Source organism: Triticum dicoccoides, chromosome 7B (genome assembly GCF_002162155.2).
Source record: "Triticum dicoccoides isolate Atlit2015 ecotype Zavitan chromosome 7B, WEW_v2.0, whole genome shotgun sequence".
NCBI lineage: Eukaryota > Viridiplantae > Streptophyta > Magnoliopsida > Poales > Poaceae > Triticum > Triticum dicoccoides.
In genome coordinates, this window is record NC_041393.1 from 543,671,048 (window position 1) to 543,683,099 (window position 12,052).

Genomic DNA, 12,052 nt, shown 5'->3' on the forward strand with positions numbered 1-12,052 from the left:
CCTCCCACTCGCCCCCACGCTCGCCCTCGGCCCCTGCGCCTCTCCCTCTCCCCTCCAGATCCATCTCCCCCTCGTTCCCCACCGCAACCGAGCGCCGCCATGGCCTCGCCACAGTCATCGCCTCGCCGCGCCTGCGTGTCTGTCGACGCCTCCATCTTCTTTCTCGTCCACCGGAGGCCTCAGCTGGAGCGGGGGAGCCCCGAATCACCGGATCCCCTTCGTCCACATCTCCGGCTACCGCGTTCTTCACCAACTCCGGCGACGCCTTCTGCAGCTACTAAGCCACCCAAGGGCCATCTTGCGTGCCGCACGGTGAGCTCCCCATCTCCCGGCCATCTTCGTGAGCCCCCTCGCGCACCGTAGCTGCCCCGTCGCCGTTGCCGTGAGCACGTCGCCGCGGATCGCCTCGCTGCCGTGGCCATGATCTCCGTCGTGCTCGCGTGAGCACGGCTTCGTGTTCCTTGTGCTTTCAGGAACCCAACGCACACACGCACACACCTCCCCGTGCCTCCTAGCGTAGTTTCCATCGACGTCCCGAGCGTGCTGCCGCCAAAGCTCGTTGCCGGCCGTGTTTCCGGTAGCCATTTGGTCCAGCGCCACCGCCAAACGACGCGGAATGCCTCTGCGGTTCGAACGCAAGTTGTTGCGCGCCGTTTGGTGCTTCCTAGCGCGATCCCGATGTTGTCCCGAACGACACCGCCGCCTCTGCTCGTCGCCGGTGCCGATTCTGGCCAAGTCCGGCCATCCCACCACCCCCACTTGACGCGGCATCGAGTGGCCGTTCGATTAGACCAAGCTGCGCGCCGAACGGCGCCGTGTAGCGAAATCCCGACGAGAACCGGGTGCCCCCGCCGCGTTCTGACATCGCCGGCGGCTAAACGCCGGCCATCGCCTACGTGGTTGGCCTGGGGCCACCCCAGGGCCACTGCCAGTGGGCCCTGCGGGTCCTAGTTGACTGGGTTGACCCAGTTAACTGCTGACGTGGCAGCCACTGCCACTGACATGCGGGCCCCATGTCATAAACGAATAAAAATAAATAGATAACTTGCTAATTAATTAAATAATTAATTAAACACTAATCTCTCACTGACTACCGGGCCCCACCCACTAATTAGCCTATTTAGTTAGTTTTAAAACTCTGTTAGTACCCTGTCAATGACATGTGGGTCCCACTGGACCCACCTGTCTGGTTTGACTGGTCAACCGACCAGTTGACATGCTGACATCACTCTGATGTCATACTGAAGTCATCGTTTACTATTCTGGATAATGTTGGATTTAAATAATTAATTAAATTCCTGAAAATGATTTAAATCTTTAGAAAATCATATCTTCTAATCCGTAACTCGGATGAAAATACTTTCTACATGAAAGTTGCTCAGAACGACGAGACGAACCCGGATACGTAGCCCGTTCATCCACCACACACCCCTAACATATCAAACACGCAACTTTCCCCCTCCGGTTCACCTATCTAGAAAACGCGAAACACCGGGAATACTTTCCCGGATGTTTCCCCCCTTCGCCGGTATCACCTACTCCCGCGATTGGGCACACCTAGCATCGTTACTTGTCATGTCATGCATCGATATGCATTTGTTTGCATTGTATTCATTGTTTCTTCCCCCTCTTCTCTCCGGTAGACCACGAGACCGACGCTGCTGCTGCCCAGTTCAACTACGGAGTTGACGACCCCTCCTTCTTGCCAGAGCAACCAGGCAAGCCCCTCCCCCCTTGATCACCAGATATCACCTATTCTCCTCTATACTGCTTGTATTAGAGTAGTGTAGCATGTTAGTACTTTCCGTTAATCCTATTCTGATGCATAGGCTGTCATTGTTGCTACAGTCATTGATACCTTACCCGCAATCCTAAATGCTTAGTATAGGATGCTAGTTTATCACCATTGGCCCTACCTTCTTGTCAGTCTGCCTTGCTATACTATTGGGCCGTGATCACTCGGGAGGTGATCACGGGTATATATTATACATACATACTATACAGATGGTGACTAAAGTCGGGTCAGCTCGAAGAGTACCCGCGAGTGATTCACGGATTGGGGGCTGAAAGGACCTTTGTCCCGACGGCCCTCTGTGTGGATCTTTGTGGCGGAGCGACAGGGCAGGTTGAGACCACCTAGGAGACATGTGGGCCTGGCCCTGTTCGGCGTTCGCGGATACTTAACACGCTTAACGAGATCTTGGTATTTGATCTGAGTCTGGCCATTTGGTCTATACGCACTAACCATCTACGCGGGAGTAGTTATGGGTATCCCGGCATCGTGGTATCAGCCGAAGCCTTCGTGACATCAGCGACTAAGCGGCGCACGCCGGGTTGGACTGCGTTAACGCAACTTCCTTTGTAATGGAGGTTGCTAGGTCTGCTCTCCGGCCGCGTACGCAACGTGCAGGTGTGCTAAGGGCGATGGGCCCAGACCCCTGTGCGCTTAGGTTTAGACCGGCGTGCTGACCTCTCTGTTGTGCCTAGGTGGGGCTGCGGCGTGTTGATCTTCCGAGGCCGGGCATGACCCAGGAAAGTGTGTCCGGCCAAATGGGATCGAGCGTGTTGGGTTATGTGGTGCACCCCTGCAGGGAAGTTAATCTATTCGAATAGCCGTGATCTTCGGTAACAGGACGACTTGGAGTTGTACCTTGACCTTATGACAACTAGAACCGGATACTTAATAAAACACACCCTTCCAAGTGCCAGATACAACCCGGTGATCGCTCTCTAACAGGGCGACGAGGAGAGGATCGCCGGGTACGATTATGTTATGCGATGCTACTGGAGATGCTACTTGGAGGACTTCAATCTACTCTCTTCTACATGCTACAAGACGGAGGCTGCCAGAAGTGTAGTCTTCGATAGGACTAGCTATCCCCCTCTTATTCTGGCATTCTGCAGTTCAGTCCACTCATATTGCCTCCTTACACATATACCCATGCATATGTAGTGTAGCTCCTTGCTTGCGAGTACTTTGGATGAGTACTCATGGTTGCTTTGCTCCCTCTTTTCCCTCGTTTTCCTCTTCTTCTCGGATGCCGCAACCAGACGTTGGAGCCCAGGATCCAGACGCCACCTTTGTCGACGACGCTACTACACCGGAGGTGCCTACTACTACGTGCAGCCCGCTGACGACGACCAGGAGTAGTTAGGAGGATCCCAGGCAGGAGGCCTGCGCCTCTTTCGATCTGTATCCCCGTTTGTGTTAGCCATCTATGGCAACTTGTTTACTTATGTCGGTACTCAGATATTGTTGCTTCCGCTGACTCGTCTATGATCGAGCACTTGTATTCGAGCCCTCGAGGCCCCTGGCTTGTATTATGATGCTTGTATGACTTACTTATGTTTTTAGAGTTGTGTTGTGATATCTTCCCGTGAGTCCCTGATCTTGATCGTACACGTTTGCGTGCATGATTAGTGTATGATTGAATCGGGGGTGTCACAAGTTGGTATCAGAGCCGACTGCCTGTAGGAATCCCCCTTCCACACTCCTTGGCCGAAGTTGAGTCTAGTCACTACAAAACTTTTACTAACTTGGCTGTGGGCCTTACGGGCCCACGTCGCCATTGGGTGGTGTTAGGATAGTTTACTTCTCGACCTTTACTCTGGGGCTCTGAACTCTCTTCTACTCGGGTTAAACGAATTTACTAACTCTGACATTAGGAACCCGTTACCATGTTCACCCCAAAGTTGGATAAGCCATAGTTATTCTGTAGGATAGTATTTTGAATAGTGCCCATATTGTCATTTGACTCCATTGAAACATCTTTGTTTTCAGATGGAACCCACGAGGCAGGTCGTGCGCCACACTGCGGCCATTGGTGCCTCAGGATCACCTATTGTGCTAGCTGAGATGATGACCTATCTGGGTTATCGCTGGCACCCTGAGTACACCGTCTACGAGGAGTACCAGGACTTTAATAAGGAGATGTACCGTGCCATCGTCCACCTCTACTCTCGGGAGTATGAGTCCACTACCGTGCTGCACACCGCTCATGGTCTTGGAGTGACCATCGAGATGGCAGTCCACGATGCTGCTCATGCTGCTCTGACACGTCTTCGTGGAGAGTATCAGGCGTTGGACACTTCCCCTTTCAGGCACATTCCTATCGCATCTGACGTTGGTGCGGAGGGATACTACACTGCCGCCTACTCCACCGTCACCCGAGAGCCATTCCACCATCAGCGCCTGGTTCTGCATGCTGATGGGCTGGACCGAGCTAACAGAGCTCTTCGCCACGAGTTGTACACCACTCGTTAGCACCTTTACAGGGCTCTGACGCTGTTGCACCCCTTTGTCCGGTCTGGACAGCTGCCGCATTCTGCGATCTACCCAGCCAGGACCGTGATGCCCCACGGTGTCGGTTGGCTAGAGGTGGGAGGCTACTCTCCCACACTTGGTCCTCTTCTGCCACCTGAGCGTCGGGTTCTACACCAGAGTATCCGCGGCCCCCAGGCCACTGACGTGGAGGACTATCCGTTGCCTCACTACCAGTTGTCAGGCTACAGCTACCTTCACAGTACCTCATGGGACTGATGTAGTCTGCTCATTAGTATTAGATGCATTCGCGAGCCTGCGCGCCGCCTATGATGACTTAGTCTATGTACTGAACATTGTGTACTGAACTCTGTGTACTGAACTCTATGTCCGACCCCTTTTGTAAGTTATGTCGACTACTATGTGGTATCTGTCGTGCTCCCTTTCATTATGCATGTTTCATCATGAATGATTCTTGTCTATGCAAATTTCTCAATGCTGAACTACCCCTGTTATATATTAGCAGGATGGTTAGACCACCTGGTCGTGGTCGTGGCGGCAACGCCCCACCACCGCCTGAGTACATGGCTGGTATGGTCCAACAGCTCGAGATGAATCGCCAGTTCATGGAGAATGTGATGGCTCAGTTCCCTCGTCCCAATATGAACGAGCAGCCAGCCCAAGTGACTCTGGAGGATTTCATGCGCCTCAACCCAACCGTGTACCGTAGCTCAACTCAGCCGCTGGATGCTGATGACTGGCTCCATGACATCACCTATGAGATGGAGTCTGCTGAAGTAGCCCCTGCCCGCTATGTCACCTTTGCTTCCTTCTTTCTGAAGGGACCCGCAGCTCAATGGTGGGACAGCCACAGGCGTACTCTGCAAGTTGGGACAATCATCACCTGGCCAGACTTTCAAGCTGCCTTCCGTGCCCACTTCATTCCTCAGGGGATCATGGACAGGAAGAAGCGTGAGTTCCGCAACCTTACCCAGGGCAACAAAACTGTGGAAGCTTATCAGCGGGAATTTCTGGGCTTATCCCGCTATGCTGAAGAAGACATTGCAACTGATGCACGTAGACAGGAGAAGTTCCGTGACGGCCTTCAAGCTGACATCAAGCTCGCACTTCTGGTGCATGATTTTGCCGATTTCGCCACCTTGGTGAATAAGGCCATCAATGTCGAGACTGGTCTGCAGGAACACCAGAGCTCTCAAAGGCGCAACCGTGACACGGGCTCATCTTCAGGCCCGCCCTCGCAGAAGCGTAAGATATGGATCCCAAACAGCATGTACCGTCCAAATGCACATGCCCCAAGGCAGTCTTATGCTGCACCTCGTCTGCCTACTACTCCAACTAGGCAGCCAAGGCTTCCAGCTCCACCACTCGGAGCACCTGTTCCCACTCCCAATAATGGTCTGTGCTACAAGTGTGGTCAACCAGGTCACCTTGCCAGGAACTGCTATCAGAATCAGAACTAGAATCAACTGGCCCTTCCAGCAGCTGGCCGTGGAAGCAACCCGCCCTGCAACAACAATGCCAAGTCTTATGGTCGTGTTCATGCCAATCACGTTGATTTGAATGAAGCCCAAGACCAGCCTGCTACTGTGATGGGTACACTCCTCGTAAATTCAGTACCAGCATCTGTTTTATTTGATACAGGTGCATCGCATTCATTCATGTCATAAGATTTTGCATACAAGCACGATGTTAAATGTGAGCAGATGAACACTTCGGTAGTGGTAAAAAACCCCGCGGGACAATGTCAGACCTCCATGGTTGGCATCGACGTCCCTGTGGAAATCGAAGGGTTGGAATTTCGCGCCTCGCCCATTTTCCTGAAGTCGTCTAACATTGACCTCATTCTGGGAATGGATTGGTTAAAGGCGCATACTGCTTCTATCGTTTGCGCCACTAAGACCGTCCATCTGCTACACCCTTCTGATGAAATAATTAGCTACGATGCTCATCTGGTTCAGAATGCCGAGGCCAGGCTTTATGCCTTAAATGCATTGAATGCTGCACCACTCGAAGGCATTGAAAACATTCCCGTCGTGCGTGAATTCCTAGATGTCTTTCCTGAAGAACTCCTAGGGATTCCCCCTGCTAGAGCTGTCGAATTCGTCATCAACTTGAAACCAGGCACCACTCCTATAGCCAAGCGACCCTACAAGATGCCGCCGCATGAACTCCTTGAGCTTAAGGAGGAAATCGACAAGTCTCTTCGCAGTGGTTTCATTCGCCCAAGTTGCTCTCTTTGGGGAGCACCTTCTCTCTTTGCCAAGAAGAAGGATGGGACAAACCGATTGGTCCAAGATTACCATCCTATAAACCAAGCTACAATTCAGAATAAGTATCCTCTGCCTCGGATCAATGATCTGTATGATCAACTGGCTGGTTCGTCAGTGTTCTCTAAACTCGATTTGAGGTTGGGTTACCACCAGATCCGTGTTCGTGAAGAGGATATCCCAAAGACCGCCTTTGTGACTCGTTATGGTTCATATGAGTACACCGTCATGTCTTTCGGCTTAACCAATGCTCCAGCCACCTTCTCTCGCCTGATGAACTATATATTCATGGATTACCTCGACAAGTTCGTCGTGGTTTATCTGGATGATATCCTGGTATTTTCCAAGAATGAAGAAGAGCATGCTGAACATCTTCGTCTTGTGCTGGAAAAGCTACTAGAGCATCAACTTTATGCCAAGTTCTCCAAATGTGAATTCTGGCTTCCCGAAGTAACCTATCTTGGGCATGTCATCTCTAAGGATGGTATTGCCGTCAACCCTGAACGAGTCCAGGCTATTCTTGATTGGACTCCTCTGAAGAACGTTAAGCAAGTCAGAAGTTTTCTCGGTCTCGCCAGCTATTGCCGTCGATTCGTCGAGAACTTCTCCAAGATCGCCAGACCTCTGACTAACCTGCTTCATAAGGGTGTCAAGTTTCAGTGGACAGATAAGTGTCAGGAAAGTTTCCAGGTGCTCAAAGACCAGTTGACTTCTGCCCCAGTGCTTGCTCCTCCAAATACTAAGAAGGACTTTGTCATTTATTGTGATGCTTCACGTCAAGGCCTAGGCGCTGTCCTAATGCAAGAGCGCAAAGTGATTGCTTATGCCTCTCGTCAATTGCGCCCTCACGAAGCAAACTATCCAGTTCATGACCTCGAGCTTGCTGCTGTTATCCATGCACTAAAACAGTGGCAACATTACCTTCTCGGTAATCGTTGCGAGATCTTCACCGACCACCAAAGTCTGAAGTATCTGTTTACTCAGCCAGACCTGAACCTCCGTTAGCAGAGATGGATGGAGATTGTTGCAGACTTTGACTTGGGTATTTCCTATACACCAGGCAAGGCTAATGTAATGGCTGATGCCTTGAGCCGCAAGTCTTACTGCAACCACCTCCAGATTCACAAAGTTCAGCCCTCACTCGTTGAAGAATTCAGAAAGCTAAACCTCCATATTGTTCCTCCGGGTGCACTCGCTCCCCCTCCTGAGGAGTCTCGCAAGATGAATCTCCGTGTTGTTTCCCAGGGTTCCCTCTATACCCTAGCTGTCAAACCCGATCTCGTGATCTCCGTCAAGACATTACAGGGATATGACTCTGAAGTCCACAAGATTAAGCGCGACCTCAAAGAAGGAAAGCCATCATTCTTCACTATTGCTGATAATGGCGCCTTGTACGTCAAAGGCCGCCTAGTGGTGCCGTGTAAGAAGGAAAACCTGAATATGACTCAGGAGGTTATTAAAGAAGCTCATGATACGCCTCTATGTATCCATCCTGGTAGTACAAAGATGTACCAAGACATCCGCCAGAGATTCTGGTGATCTAACATGAAACAAGACATTGCTCGTTATGTTGCTGAATGTGACATTTGCCGTCGTATCAAAGCAGAACATCAAAGGCCTGCTGGAACTCTGCAATCTATCTCTATTCCTGAATGGAAATGGGACCATGTCGAGTTGGACTTCGTCACTGGATTTCCCAAATCGCAGAAAGGTAATGATGCTATTCTTGTCGTCATTGACCGGCTTTCTAAAGTTGCACATTTTCTGGCGGTCAAAGAAACGATCACTGCTAGTCAGCTTGCAACTCTCTATATGTCCAGAATTTTTTCGCTTCAGGGTATTCCACTGGTTATCAGTTCGGACCATGGCAGCTTATTCACTTCAAGATTCTGGGCAAGTTTCCAAGAAGCTATGAGTACTCATCTGTCATTCAGTACTGCGTTTCATCCGCAGTCGCAAGGGCAAGTTGAACGTGTCAACCAAATTCTCGAAGACATGCTTCGAGCTTGTGTTATTTCCTTCGGCAAGAAATGGGAGGAATCTCTCCCGTATGCTGAGTTCTCTTATAATAATAGCTATCAAGCTAGTCTGAAGATGGCCCCCTTCGAAGTGTTATATGGACGGAAGTGCCGAACCCCTCTATACTGGTCAGAAACTGGGGAACGTCCACTCTTCGGTCCGGATATTATCCAACATGCCGAAGAACAAGTCCGCATTATTCGCGAGCATCTCAAGACTGCTCAGTCACGTCAGAAGAGTCAGTATGACCGTCATCATAAAACATGGTCTATCAACCTGGCGAGAAGGCCTATCTTCGAGTTACACCAATGAAGGGTGCTCACCGCTTCGGGATCAAGGGCAAGCTAGCTCCCCGCTATATTGGTCCATTCACTATTTTCGGAAGGCGTGGAAAAGTGGCATACCAACTGGAACTTCTACCAAACCTTTCTCAGGTTCACGATGTGTTCCACGTGTCACAGCTCCGCCGTTGCTTCAAGGACCCAATCTGAGGAGTGGATCATGAAGTGCTCGAATTACAATAGGACCTCTCCTATAAAGAACATCCGGTCCACATTCTCGACCAAGCTGAACGCCGCACATGCCAGAAGGCGATCAAGTTCCTCAAAGTTCAGTGGTCACACCATTCTGAAGATGAAGCCACCTGGGAACGAGAGGATCGTCTGCGTGATGAATACCCAGCACTCTTTCCTGCTACCTCCTAAATCTCGGGACAAGATTTCTTGTAGTGGAGGAGATTTCTAACGCCCGGATAATCATGCTACAGTAATCTCACGTTAATGGTGCCACGTCACCTCTGGCTCTGTAGTTAATCTCGGGTTAATTCAAAACCGTTTCGAAATTCAAATTCAAATTAATGTCAACAAATAAAGTTTTCGAAAGTTGAAACAAAAATGTTCGGACAATGCCAAATATGGCATAGGCAATTATGGTGTAGATGACACAAATTTATAAATTACTTAAATGCCCAAATTAAATAAAACAGAACACAAAAAAAAGAAAAAAAGGAAAAGAAAGGGAAAAAGAAGAACCCCCCCTTCCCCCTGGGCCGAAAGGCCCAGCTAGCCACAGCCCCTGCCACCTGGCCCATCCGGCCGAACCGGCCCGCCTCCCCCTGCTGCCTCCTTTCCCTGTTTCCCTGACCCGGGTCGGAACAGGGGCGCGTCCCCGCCGCATCCTCTCGCCAGCGACGACGGGGGGATAAGATCGCCAGCACCCCCCCGCCTGCTCAATCCCGCCTCCTACTCGCCCCCACGCTCGCCCTCGGCCCCCGCGCCTCTCCCTCTCCCCTCCAGATCCATCTCCCCCTCATTCCCCACCGCAACCGAGCGCCGCCATGGCCTTGCCGCCGTGAATCGCGCGGCCACAGTCATCGCCTCGCCGCGCCTGCATGTCCGTCGACGCCTCCATCGTCTTCCTCGTCCACCGGAGGCCTTAGCTGGAGCGGGGGAGCCCCAAATCACCGGATCCCCTTCATCCACATCTCCGACTGCCGTGTTCTTCACCAACTCTGGCGACGCCTTCTGCAGCTACTAAGCCACCCAAGGGCCATCTTGCGTGCCGCACGGTGAGCTCCCCATCTCCCGGCCATCTTCGTTAGCCCCCTCGCGCACCGTAGCTGCCCCGTCGCCGTTGCCGTGAGCACGTCGCTGCGGATCGCCTCGCCACCGTGGCCATGATCTCCGTCGCGCTCGCGTGAGCACGGCTTCATGTTCCTTGTGCTTTCAGGAACCCAACGCACACACGCACACACCTCCCCGTGCCTCCTAGTGTAGTCTCCCTCGACGTCCCGAGCGCGCTGCCGCCAAAGCTCGTCGTCGGCCGTGTTTCCGGTAGCCATTTGGTCCAGCGCCACCGCCAAACGACGCGGAATGCTCTGCGGTTCGAACGCAAGTTATTGCGCGCGGTTTGGTGCTTCCTAGCGCGATCCCGATGTTGTCCCGAACGACGCCGCCGCCTCTGCTCGTCGCCGATGCCGATTCCGGCCAAGTTCGGCCATCCCACCACCCCCACTCGACGCGGCATCGAGTGGCCGTTCGATTAGACCAAGCTGCACGCCGAACGGCGCCGTGTAGCGAAATCCCGACGAGGTCCGGGTGCCCCCGCCGCGTTCTGACATCGCCGGCGGCTAAACACTGCCTGTGGGCCCTGCGGGTCCTAGTTGACTGGGTTGACCTGGTCAACTGCTGACGTGGCAGCTACTGCCACTGACATGCGGGCCCCATGTCATAAATGAATAAAAATAAATAGATAACTTGCTAATTAAACACTAATCTCTCACTGACTACCGGGGCCCACCCCCTAATTAGCCTATTTAGTTAGTTTTAAAACTCTGTTAGTACCCTGTCAATGACATGTGGGTCCCACTAGACCCACCTGTCTGGTTTGACTGGTCAACCGACTAGTTGACATGCTGACATCTCTGATGTCATGCTGATGTCATCGTTTACTATTCTGGATAATGTTGGATTTAAATAATTAATTAAATTCCTGAAAATGATTTAAATCTTTAGAAAATCATATCTTTTAATCCGTAACTCGGATCAAAATACTTTCTACATGAAAGTTGCTCAGAACGACGAGACGAACCCGGATACGTAGCCCGTTCGTCCACCACACACCCCTAACATATCAAACACGCAACTTTCCCCCTCCGGTTCATCTATCCGAAAACGCGAAACACCGGGAATACTTTCCCGGATGTTCCCCCCTTCGCCGGTATCACCTACTACCGCGATTGGGCACACCTAGCATCATTACTTGTCATGTCATGCATCGATATGCATTTGTTTGCATTGTATTCATTGTTTCTTCCCCCTCTTCTCTCCGGTAGACCACGAGACCGACGCTGCTGCTGCCCAGTTCGACTACGGAGTTGACGACCCCTCCTTCTTGCCAGAGCAACCTGGCAAGCCCCCCCTTGATCACCAGATATCGCCTATTCTCCTCTATACTACTTGCATTAGAGTAGTGTAGCATGTTACTACTTTCCATTAATCCTATTCTGATGCATAGCCTGTCATTGTTGCTACAGTCATTGAGACCTTACCCGCAATCCTAAATGCTTAGTATAGGATGCTAGTTTATCACCATTGGCCCTACCTTCTTGTCAGTCTACCTTGCTATAATATTGGGCCGTGATCACTCGGGAGGTGATCACGGGTATATATTATACATACATACTATACAGATGGTGACTAAAGTCGGGTCAGCTCGAAGAGTACCCGCGAGTGATTCACGGATTGGGGGCTGAAAGGACCTTTGTCCCGACGGCCCTCTATGTGGATCTTTGTGGCGGAGCGACAGGGCAGGTTGAGACCACCTAGGAGACAGGTGGGCCTAGCCCTGTTCGGCGTTCACGGATACTTAACATGCTTAACGAGATCTTGGTATTTGATCTGAGTCTGGCCATTTGGTCTATACGCACTAACCATCTACGCGGGAGTAGTTATGGGTATCCCGGCGTCGTGGTATCAGCCGAAGC